The 12,618-nt window shown below is 48.7% G+C and overlaps 1 protein-coding gene and 1 long non-coding RNA gene across 3 annotated transcripts in view; both read right to left on the reverse strand.

Moving 5' to 3' along the window:
- The window catches only part of CAB39 (calcium binding protein 39), a 41,103-nt gene extending 36,768 nt beyond the window's left edge, over positions 1-4,335 (reverse strand). Inside the window, exon 1 of the mRNA XM_064435876.1 lies at positions 4,201-4,335. The gene's annotated coding sequence lies outside the window, so the exon portion shown is untranslated. The remainder of the gene's footprint in view (positions 1-4,200) is intronic.
- Positions 4,336-5,427: 1,092 nt separating this feature from the next.
- Positions 5,428-7,186, reverse strand: LOC135278446 (uncharacterized). 2 transcript variants are annotated; one of them, XR_010345967.1, is made up of 2 exons: positions 6,970-7,186; positions 5,428-5,773 (listed from the first exon to the last, which is right to left on the reverse strand). It is a non-coding gene; the product is annotated as an uncharacterized LOC135278446 (long non-coding RNA). The 2 variants fall into 2 exon arrangements; XR_010345968.1 differs by having other exon boundaries at positions 6,168-7,186.
- Positions 7,187-12,618: the final 5,432 nt, after the last annotated feature.

Consider the following 12,618-nt stretch of genomic DNA (forward strand, 5'->3'; position numbering starts at 1 on the left):
ACAGTCGCAGCTACGCTGGCTGCAAGAGCCAGCTGGGGTGTCAGAGGGACCTTCTACAACTCTGTGCAGCTGCCTCTCCTCCCAAATCTATGCACTGCCATGCTTCACTCCAAAGCCAGTAAATAAAACAATGAAAACTTTTCAGAAAGGTGTTTCTTCAGATGTCAAGCTGTTTGCCTGGGCAGCTTTAGCAGCCAGAAAAAGATCACGCATTCCACATTTCTGGAAACGCTTCTCCATTTTTCATTCTGTGTTTTAACACAGATAAACTTCAAAGGAGATAAGGCATTTCACACATGAGTGACTGAACATAAGTACTGTTCTCACAGTCACATACATTCAACTCCCTGAAAGGCTGACAAATTAATTCTGTTTAATTTATAGCCAAGTTCTATCTTAGCTATTTTTAAGTCTCATGTTTCAAATCTTGCAGGGTTTGCAGTTAAAACAATTTGTTACATTCTCTTAGTAAGAAAAAACAATTTGTTATCAATAAAGACTGACTAAAAAAATACACAACGGGGCAAGGATCAAAAGCAGCACAGAATAATTTTTCACTGATGCAGCCATTTCCCACACTTGGCAGTATACCTGAATGCTTTAAAATATCCACTGTTTTAAACGTCTATATAGTAACCCATAAATATCTTCATCCAAAGATGTTTGTGAACTTAGAAAAACATCTTACACTAAAACTACAGTTCTCTACTAATAATAACTTGCCAGTTTTTGAACTGTCCTGCTATATTTAACTTTTTGGTGAAGAATTCTCTGAGTGTTTGAAGAGGAGGGAAGGATTACAGAGGAAATGGATCTTTAGAAAGGAACTTTGAATTTAACTACAAGTAGCAGAATTTCAATAAACAGAAAGATTAGCTACAACATTCAGTAATATCCCTCAGAATTTTATGCCCTTGTGGATATTATTAATATTTGCTTCCTTTTAGCAAATTTGAAATCAACAGTCAGGAACTTTTGTAGTGTCTTTTGATTATATCAAGCATAGCTAGAATACTCAGACCAAGGGAGTTAGAAAGCAAATTGCAGTTGTTTATTTAAACCTAAGCCATTTACTTCCTAAATTAACACTGTCTGAAAAAAAGAGGCCACAAAGGCTGTTGAGGAACGACCACAGTTATTCCTGTAAACACACAGCATTTTGGCTGCTTCGGGTTTGGATCAATCCTGAATTCAAGCCTTTATAAGGAGTATTTAAACAGGGGCAAATGAATGTGTTATTTTATCACAAGGTGCAATAAGGAAAGCACACAACTCTGCTCGGGCTAAAGAAAGCCCAAACTCACATGACAGCAGTGTAAGCCTTAGGTACTCCTGAGCGTGCATTTAACAGCCCAGCTCAAGCCCTTTAAAATAATTCAAGACAGCCTCATCTTCTAATTTAACCTTTGTGTTTGCACTTGGGGGGCGGGGAGGGATTTCAGCATAAAGTTTCACCTTCTCACTGCAGACATTCAGCTTCCCTTTGGCTCACACCTCTGCACCTCGTGGTGCCAGAAGCACGGTATCGAGAGAAAACATGGGCAAAGAGAGAATTAAACATACAAAATTTCAACTGTACAATGCAGAAGTGGTAATAGTTGAAAAATATTCAACTCACATTTTTCCTTCACACATTATTTACATAAATAGCTGCAGGCTGTTATGGAACTATTAATTTTGAAGGAGCAGATGAGTCAAATCTTATTTTTGATAGGTAACTGCAAGATGCCTCCAATTAGACTAAGATAATCATACTTTAATAGCTGCTCTTGTAATTAAACCATATTACACAGTGTCACAAGTACAGAAAAGCAGGGCCAGAAGGGAATTCAAAAGGCCACCAGGCTTCTTCCTGCCCCCTGCTTCAAAGCAGCACCAGCTATCACAGCACCTTTCTGAAACTCCAACAAAAAACCAAAAATCATTGTTTTAGCAAGTGTCTAAAGCCTCTAAAGCACATACAGAGATTATCAGCTTTCAGAAATATTTTACACAAAAAAATAGGCTGCAAACAATTCATGTAAAAAAATCTGCAAAAACTGAACAAAGAAATTATTCAGAAGGGAAGACACTGGCCATTAATTCCCATATCCACCAAAATACCATAAAAAACCTTAGGAAGTGCAGCACATACAGGGCAACAGTCAAGTCTCATTCAACTGCCAGCCATTAATTAATAAGAGCTACATGACAGAATGCAAAATAGATACCATTCCCTCCTGAATAAGCCAATCAAGGAATTCCAAGAGGTGCAGTTTTAATATTATCACACCCCACCGGGAATATACATTTTTCTGGGCTTGATAATACTCAAAGAGTATAATTATCTCTCAAAGACATACTGTCACCAAGTATTACTCAACCGCTGCTTTTATTTGTAAACACATATTTTCAAAGATATAAATTCTGTTTTACACAACTGCGCATTCAACGCACACAATACACATCAAAATTTCACAACTTTGTGTCAACATAAAGAAGAGGATGTCATTAAACTTTTGAGAAAGAAATCAATGCTATCAGCATTCAGAAAAGTTCAGCAGCATGCCAGCCCACATGTACAAGCTCACACTCTAAGACTGCCCTGCTGGGTCCCAACTCCACCAGGCACGACCTCCTCCAAGGTGCTTCTGTCTGACCAAGGGCAGCCCCAACATCAGCTGTGTTACACTGCTAATGAGATCCACAAAAAATACAAATAAATTCAAGCCAAAGGCATCCTAGCTGGCTGACCCAATAGTTTCCCACAGCACGTGAAAACCATGAAGCTGACTGTGAAATACAATATTCTTACAGCAGCCAGTCCACGGCAGGCAGAAACCAATCAAGGCACCATCATGACACTTACAGGTCAGGTTAGCTGCCAATTTCTACAGGACAACTGAAAACAACAAAAAATCAACTTACTCCTGAGCCCAGAATAGCTTATTCTACTTATTCCACTTCATAAAATATTCTGTGACCTTTTTCTTCTGCAGTTAAAGGCATGTGCCACATCAACAGGTATTAGGTTAACAGCTATTAATTAAAGGTACACAGTGTTTTAAACAGTAAAAATCTATTCTGTAAAACTTTGGATACCAAGGTGCAAGCTCAGACGTTCAATTTCCTCTGACTACACGAGCTCTAGGTGTTAAAAAGGAAGGCACACTTCCTGATAAACCACACTGCTAAGGATATTAAATTAAGAGTTTCTGACAGGTTCGTTTTAAAAAAGAAACCCCATGTGCAGACAAAACTTTACAACAATTTTATGTTAATCAAATTTCATTTCTGATCGACACTGAAACTGTTCTTCCATGCATTGTTATTTGCCTCACTGAAACTGAAGAGCCTAGGTCATGTAATTTAATCTTTGAGTCATCATGCAAATTAAATCACACCAGTCCCACAAGACAGCATATAGGTTTTAAATAAATCCTGGGCACCTACATGATCCCTCCCCAGAAATTAAAATTTAAAAAAAAATTAAAACACCAAAACCGGATACATCCTCGCTTCAGTACCGGTAGCATTCAACCGATTTGCAGAGAAAAAAAACAATGACAAAACTTTTCTTATCCTGCGGAGCAGAGATCACACTGTCTGCGGGGCAGTCCGCAAAGAAACCAGGCTCTGAGCAGCCCTCCCGCACAGCCGCCGCTGCGGAGGCCTATCGGGGCTACCCACAGCAACAACAATTGTAGGAAGAGGCCTCGGAGCGGGACCCCGAGAGGCCGCGCAGGGCAGTGTCGGCCCCGCGCCTGCGGCCGCTCCGTGCGGCCAGGGCCGAACAAAGAGCGGGGCGGCCGGCCCGGCCCGGCCCGGCCGCTGCCCCTCCGCCCGCCTCGGCAGCGGCCCGGGCGCTGCGCTTCGCTCCGAGCGCGGCTGGACGTTGATCGTTCCCCGGCTCGACGTTCGGGCAGCTCGGGGGCCGGGGCGCTGCCGCACGGGAAGCGCAGCCCCGGCCGTGCCCTTCCCCTCGGGCTGCCCGGCTGTGCCGCACGGCACTCCCGGAGCAGCGGCTGCTATCCCCGGACCTGCCCTCTGCCCAGGCCGGTGAGACTCGGCCGGTCCGCCCCAGCGCCCGGCGGACAAACGGGCCGGAGCGCGGCGGGCACCGGCCGGGCCGCGCCACCCGCGGCCCTCAGGGCACGGCCCGGCCCCGCGCCGGACAATGCCCACGGCCCTCGCCCCCCGCAGCCCCGGCCGCCCCGGTACCTGTGCGTCCGGCGGGCCCCGCCCGCCCGCTGGCGGCTCTCGGCTCCGGCGCTGCGGCTGCGGCAGAGGCGGCGCGGCCCCGGCTCGCCCGGCCCGTCCCCCCCGCCCCGCGCTCACGGCGTCGCACCGGCCCGGCCCTCCCGCCCGCGCTTCCGCCCGCGCCGCCGCGCCACAGCGCCCCCTGCCGCCGCGGAGGACCGGGGGCGCTGCAGAGCCCGCCGCGTGTTTTGTTATTTCCTCGTTTTATTGTTCACGGTGCTTTTCGTCATTGTTAGAGCCACCAAGGCTGGAAGAGACCTTTCAGATCATCCGGTCCAACCATGGCACACTGCCACTGTACCCCTAAGCCACTAGACCCATCACCCAGCACCAGTGTAGGTGTCTGTCGAGCACCTCCAGGGTGGGGACTCCACCACTCCTCCCTGGCAACCTGTCCTGATGCCTGAACCCCCGAACAGGGAAAAATATGCTTTAATATTTAATCTGATGGTCCCGCCTCAGCTTAAAGCCATTTCCTCCGGTCCCCTCACTGCAGACATGGCAGAAGAGACTGGCCCCATCTCACTACAGCCTCCTGCCAGGGAGTTGTACAGAGCGAGGAGGTCCCTCCTGAGCTCCTGGAGACTGAACACCCCGGCTCCCTCGTCAGACGTGCTCTAAACTTCTCACGAGCCTTGGTGCCCTTCGCTGGACACACTCCAGCGCCTCAATGTCCTTTTTAAAGTGAGGGACCCAAAACTGCGTGCAGAACTCGAGGTGCAACCTATTCATTTATTCTTTATTAGTAGTTAACTGCCTTTGTAATTACTATTTAAATTTCATTTATTGGTATTTATTCATTTATTATTTGTGCTTACCATTCTTTTCATCGTTTTTACCCCCACTCTGCCTGCCCTTTTGCAGACCCTTTACACCCTCTGTAGTGTCACAAAACTTCTTTTCCATGCCGGGACCCTCAGGGCTCCAGTGTGGGGTTGGAACTCTGCATCATGCCTTGGACATGGTCTGATTGTCCTGATGCATCAGGTGCTGGTGATTTACAGCCTGGAGGTTTCCTGCAGTCCCCAAGGTGGCATGGAAGCACTCCAGACTGGTTTTCCATCCCTGTATGTAATACTCATCTATTATTGGCCCTGTGACAAATGCAAGTTAGCCTGGATGGAGAAAAGCCCACACCTCTCCCAGCACAGATCAAGTTGGTATTGTCCATTAGTGAGATATAATACATTTAAAGCAGAAAATACATTTTTAATGGAATAGGTCATGAATTTCTTACAAGCCACGAGGTGAAACCTTGCCCCAGGAGGTCTGATGCAGCACCGGCATGCAGCCAGGTGGGACCTGCTTTCCCAAAATGTCCATAAGCTTCTCGTGAGCCAACAGCTTCTATCTTCAGCTTCTTCTTGATTACCTGTCTCCACATCCCCCTGTCTCGCTGCTGGGGAGGGTTTGGGTTGGGTTTCTTGGTGCTTTCCTGCCTGTTGCTGCTCTGAGCTCCACACGTCACAGTTCCCTCAGATGTCGGGGGGCAGAGCTGCCTCTGACCTCTTGGGGGGTCTCCATCAGCTGTGTGCTACAGCTCAGACAGGGAAAAATGCATCTGAGCACACTTGCAGCCACCCCAGCATCCAACAGCAGGGGAGCAGAGGGGCTGGCACTGGGCTGAGGGACAGAGCAGCTGCAGCAGCACTTCTTCCACAGGACACCTCCCTAGACAGGTACCACGGGCTCCAGGTCCAGCCTGGCACCACGCTGGAGCCAATCCTGCCACGCTCAGCACCCCAGGGGACAGGACATGGGGGTATAAGCAAGTGTGTGTGCATGCATAGCATTTATTTATATCTACCTCCTAATGTTTATTATATTTATTTATATTTATTATATTTATTCCTAATATTTATTACATTTATTCCTAATATTTATTATCTCTACCTGCTATATTATTTATAGCTACCTCAAATATTTACTTGCTCTTGTAGGAAGATGTACAAGATGCAGCAGCACTGGACCTGAAGCAGGAGAGGTCGTGGTGCCTGTGCGAGGTGATGGGACCTCGACTCACAGCATGTGGTCAGCAAAATTTTGGCAGCTCATTTATCCCACTTGTGAGCTGGGAATAGTTGATTTCAAAGCCAACATGGAAAGGGTGTGTATATCTGAGTTCAAATCGTTAACCCATACTTAGGCTAAAACCATTCAAGTTTAAACATAATAATCAGGGTACTGAGGAGAGAAGAGGAGGAGCTAAAGGCGAGCACTGTTAAGGGGATTCAATATCAGCTCCTGGAGGATAGACACTACTGCTCTACAAATGACCATTGGAAAAGAGACCAGGCCAGAAATGGGTTCAGTGCAATCACCATCCCTGCACACTGCAGAGAAATCCCTGAGCAGAGGGAGCAGGATTTTCCTAAGCTCTTAGACACACGGATTAAATACAGCATGTGAGAGGGCTCTTGGCACACTAATGATTTGCTAATTCACAGCCATGACTGAGAGAGCCATTGTGAATTAATTAATCCTTGCAAATTAGGAAGTGAGTAAACATTAAAAAAATCCAAGTTACTTCACTGGGGGAAAGAAAAGGTATTAGAAAGGCAAGCATGCAGGTGCTTTGCTTAGGAAGGATAAAGCTGAATGGGATCCTGGGGCTTCCTGCTGCTGGTGGGAGGCCCAGGGAATCCTACAGCTCACCTCTGACTCCTCCCATCACCATCCAGCAAAAATAGCAAAACTGAGGAAAAACAATATGTCAGCCTGTGAAATTACCCTCCTTCAAGCAGCTGCCCTCCTTTCTCCCCTCAGCCCGCAGCTCACGCAGGATGGCCGTCCCCTCCTGGGGAGCCATGGCAGCTCCCGGGCCGGCTGGCCCAGCTCCCCACAAGGCCCTGTAGCCACTGCCTGCTCTGTCTTCTCTTTGCCATGACACACACACGCCCTTTCCCCTCGTGTTCCCCTCCTGTTCCCTGTCTCCTGCCGAGGCAGCAGGCCCCGGGTGCCCTCACGTCCCCCCAGGCCCCGGGTGTCCTTCACAGCCCCAGCCCCTGCAGCCAGCCGTGCCCTTTGGGGTGTCACTGCCCAACGTTCTGCTGGTGGGTCACAGCTGGAGCTGTGTCACACAGGCGTCCAGCAGGAGCCCCAGAGCTCCAGCCGTGCTGGGAGCAGGGCAGGGAGCCCTGAGGTAACTCTGTGCTGTGGCTGTGTCACCCATGCCGTGGGATGGATGGAGGGGCTCTGGACCTCCATGGCCTTCTGGCACAGAGCATCGCAAAATGTACCCTGGAGTCTCTTGCCAGCTGTCTGGGGAGCACACAAGGAGGGGAGAACAGAACCAACATAAGGTGATGTTTAACTGGGCATGGGCTGGTGTGATTCCCAGAGCACAGCCTGTGTTCCTGGCTCCTCACAAGGAGCTTCAGGGAAAAGGCTTCGGGGAGGGAATATTAGAAGTAGGGACAACTGCAGTTATGCTGAATTTCTTCTGTTTAAAGTTTGTCAGAAGAAGAATCCTGAGTCTTTCCGTGGACTTTGAACCAAGCTGCAGTGGCTGAATTTAATCACCAGGTTTCACAAGTGCCTGTGACAGCTCCTGAAACTGCATTTCACCCATTACTGCCTGGAGACATTCACTGCAGACTCCTAAAGCTTTTCAAAAAGAAATGAGTAGACAAGCAGACTCATACCCCCAAAATCTTATTTACGGTAGAAAATTAAATGTAATTGTCTTTCATATCAGTTAGGAGTTTTTTCCTCATGGACATTCCATGATTTATCCTTAATTCAAGGTTCCATTTCAGAATTAGAACACATTTTAAAAACATTATAGCAAACCACAAGTACTAAGGGTTAGCATGTAAACATTGTCAGAAAAGAAAAAACAATTACCTGAACAATCATAAAAAAAAATCTCTTGCAAATCCCTTTCCTGGAGAGCAAGTAATTTTAATGAACTTTTTATTACTGTGGAACAATTGAAAGTTATCTGTAAAGCACAGCATCCATTCCACAGAGGATCTACTGCTAAAGCCAAAACCATGTTTCTATCGGCATTGTAAAAATTGTAAAGAAGTAAAAGAAGTCACCACAAGAAATAGCACTAGTGTAAAATGTATTTCCTGAGCTAAAAACAAAAAGCAAAACACCATACACAAAAAACCAGTCAAATACAGCCATTAATTCAATATAACTGGAAGAAAATACAGTAAGAATCCAAAATCATGCAGAAAGACACAAGGCTGTGAACACTGCTGAAAATCACTGTTGGGTTATTCTTTTTAGATGCTTTCCTTCTTCTTTTACATTTTAAAGAAATTACGAGGTGACTAACTTGGTTCATATTTAAGTAGTGCCTGTTAAACTCTGAAGCTCACAGCCTCTGGATAACACTTCTGTGCACTTGCTTACCCCTTTACCCCTTCCAAGGGCTTTGCAGAAATGAATTGATTAGCTCTTACAGCAGAAACCTCTGAGGGGCTTAGTGCTGCCCTTCAGCTGGATTCAGGCTCAGCTAGCACAGGAGCCCTTACCACACCCCTTGACAACTCCAGCAAACACATACATGACCTTTCCTGAGACTCTCTAAAGCTTTTCTGCACCTCTCCTCCTGCTCTGATGGGACCCCTGGCTCCCAATGAGGAGAGAACTCCAGAGCTCTGCTGTCCCAACCTTCAAAGGCAGGCACTGCTTTGGAAAAGGGCTACAAAATTGTATCATCTGAAAATTGTCTGTGTGCAGGTGTGAGAGGGCATTGCTGTCTGCACATGTGTGTATAGACACACCTGGAATGGGGAGAGGGGGTGAAACATCATCTTTGAAACACAACAAGACACCCAGCTGATCACAGGTATATATATATATATACCTGAAGAGGGGTGAAAAAGTGAAGAAATTCAAGAGGAGAGTTGGTTTAAAGCAGACAGTATTCATAAACAAAAACAAAATAGTGTAAAACCTTTTGCTTTAATTGGTAAAAAATTAGTTACAAACATACAGATTAAAAAAAAAATCTTAGAGAATAGGATGGACTTGGCTCACACAGACCAGAGACCCTGCAGCTCATGCCTTCCCCTCATAAACCCTCCTGTGTTCCACTGTCATAGCAGCAGCCAGGCTGTGCCAAGACAGAACCACAAAGCACCAAACACCAAGTGAGTGTTTCCCACTTCCTCAGGTGCTGCAATCCCAGCCCTGCAGCAAGAGGAGCGGGCAGCAGGTTGGGAATGCTGCTGGTAAGGGCAGTGCCCCCTGGGCAGCCCAAGAGCCAGGGCCCAGGACAGCACACAGGTCTGTGGCTGGCCTGGCTGCCCCGTTCTGCTGACAAGGTGTGCTGTGCCAGGGGCTCAGGATGTGGTGGCAGCACACGTAGACACACGGACTATAAAAAGCAGGCATTGGCGTGTGGTCAGGCTGGCACAAAAGCCACATTTACTCACAGAAGAGATATTTTTCTTACAAATATGAATCTTAACCCACATCACTCTGCAGCCCCAAGAACTGAGAAGCTGAGAAGAAAGAGGCAGTGTGGGAAGTGCAGAGGCTGCAGTGTGGGGTGTGCAGGGTGCTGAGCCCAGGGGTCAGCGTGGGGGGAGTCAGGCATCCATGCCGCTGTCAAAGTGAAGCTTACTGAATAAACCAAGCACTTGGTTTATTCCATTACAGATCAGGCTCGTTATCAGGTGATATCTGGTAACATCTCACACACACAGAGTGTGAGAACACCCAGCACTGCTCTCCTGAATGAAAGAACTCAAGGCATGCTGCATAAACAAAGTTCAAGTATTCTCCTTGAAAGGTCCCTCAAAGTCCCCTATGCTCTCCTCGTGAAGCTTGGCTCTTCTTCCTTGTACCACCTTATGGGAGCTCTGCAGCCTGGTCTCTGGTCTGTGTGAGCCAAGTCCATCCTGGATGATGGATAAAGACTCATGATGTCCTCTAATTTTTTTTTTTTTAATCTGTATGTTTGTAACTAATTTTTTACCAATTAAAGCAAAAGGGTTTATACTATTTTGTTTTTGTTCATGAATACTGTCTGCTTTAAACCAACTCTCCTCTTGAATTTCTTCACTTTTTCACCCCTCTTCAGGTATATCTAGGAGACACTCCTTTATTTCAGGGATGAGCATTTCTCATTCCTGTGGAGGAACCAAAAGGCGTAGGACGTCCTGCTAGTTCTTGGGGCACAGTCACCTTGGGGTAGAAAAACCATGGCCCAGACAAGATGTAGAGCAACCAGGAGCTGTGAGAAGGTGGGTGCTGCTCCATGGGCTGGTCTGGGAAGAAGAAAAGTAAAGTTTGAACTTGTTTTGGCTCCTCCATAACAAGGCCATGTAAAATTCAGCACAGGCAAGGGGCTAACTCTTACAGCTTGCCACCACCCACACAGCTTATCAGATTTTCTGCTTCCTATAAGGTGCTTTTGGCCCAGGAGCTGTGTTTCAAGCACTCTGACTGAGAAGCAGCAGATAAGATTTCCTGTGGGGCCTGAAGCACTGCTAACCTGCCAGGCAGGAGACAGCTTGAGCAATGGCAAGAGCATCAGCTGATCCTTAACACCAAGGCTGCATGGGGGTGTGTGAAAGAAAAGCTGAGAATTACTCAGCTGGTACCAGCCTTGTAATTATTTCCTATCCCAGGAGTTCACTCCCAAAGATGGCAGAGCCAGCTGGTACCCAGGAGGCTGAGCTGGGGCTGGAGAGGTTTGGTGCCCTTGGTAAAGGAGATGAATTTAGAGATGTCAACAGAATTTCCAGGTGTTCAGTGCTACTTTTGTAGCTGGGCTTTCTCTGTGATGAAAATACTTCATGTGGCACTGTCCAATGCCAGGTATGACCTCTCTCTCTTCAGCTGTAGCAGGAGCAGCAGGTGAGCTCCCAACTGCGCTCCTCCCCTGCCCACACCGTGGTGAACTCAGAGGCTTTGATAGGCCACCACAGACACCAAACTCATCTGCCAGATGCCCTGTGCCTCTTCCCCACTCACCACACAGTGCTCACCTAGCCACAAACCCCATCAGCTCTCAGCCCTCGGCCAGTAACTGTGACCTGGTACACACAGTGTCACTCCATCCCAAGGATCCCAGCACAGAAGTGTCTGGAGCAGCCTTCCCCAGCACAGCCATGCCTCCCTCTGCAAGCTCTGATGGTGATCTTGGACCCATATCCCATTGTGAGTAGGGTCTGCTCATTGGGACTGTGCTCTGAACACAGCAAATGCTCTTCTCCACATCCCAAGAACAGATAAATCATCCTTTGCTTTTCTGACCAGCCCATTTCCAGCACCACCCTGTCCTGGATGGGCTGCAGGACGCGTGTTGCTCCTGCAAACACTGCTGCACAGGGCTGAGATGGGCCATGGCAGGTCCAACAGCCTGAGCTGAGGCCAGCCAGGAGAGGCAGCCCGGGTGCCCCCGGGCCATCCAGCAGTGAGTAATCCCCGGCAGACTGCGGCCGAGGTGCCCGAGTGCCGGGAGCCAGCCCCGGCACCGCCTGCACCCTCCGGACCCGGCGTGTCCAGTCACCGCGCTGGCACGTCCTGCTGCTCCTCACATTCCTCCCCGGTGGAACAGCTCAGCGGCCAAACAGCCCCGGTGAAGCAGGGCTTCAGCACAGGCTGCTTGGGGGTTGTGGCTACTGAGAAACATCCAGATTTAAACGTTTTGAAGGAGAGCTTTAGTCCTTTTAAAACCTCAACCTCGAGGCAGAACCTTCTGAAAAAGCTGGACAAAACCCTCTTTATTCGGCATGAGTAAAGCCCCTGTAAACAGCCTCTCCTTGGAGAGTGTTTGTTCACGGCAGGGCAGGCTGGAGCCCGGGAGGAGGGAGGGTGCAGAGGGTACCAGGGCCAACCCACAGCCTGTGCTGGCAGCTGCCACTGTCCCACCTTACCCTGCCACTGCCAGCCCTGCGCTTTGCTCCTCACTGCCCAGAGCTGCTGTCAGAAACCAGCCCCACAAACCCACAGACACCTGGGAGTGGGGCAGGACCCTGAAGCAGGACCCCTTTCCCTGCCTCTGACTGGGCACTGCAGGGGCCAGGCACCCACAGCCACACACCCAGCCCACAGACACACCCCAGAGCAGCTGCAAGCAGTCTCTTAACTGGGGACAAACCCAGCCTGGAAAACGAGGGGGATCAAACAGTCCTTCCGACCCACACTGCAGACTGAGCAGTGCTTAGGAACCTGCCCGGCTCTCCTCCCACTCTCCCACAGCAAATCCATCCCAGCAAAAGGCTGAGCTGCCTTAACGAGGCCATTCATTAACCAGCCAGGGTCAAGGTTGGACTTGGGCTTGCCTCAGTACTGCACAAGCCTCCTTGCTAGCCCTGCCAGGTTCTGAGTCGGTGCCCACAGTACCACCCCAAGCTGCAGGAGGCAGGAGGGACCAGCCTGGGCGGGTGCACGGTCTCTGGGGACGTGCAG

This window comes from Passer domesticus, chromosome 11, assembly GCF_036417665.1.
Source record: "Passer domesticus isolate bPasDom1 chromosome 11, bPasDom1.hap1, whole genome shotgun sequence".
Taxonomy (NCBI): domain Eukaryota; kingdom Metazoa; phylum Chordata; class Aves; order Passeriformes; family Passeridae; genus Passer; species Passer domesticus.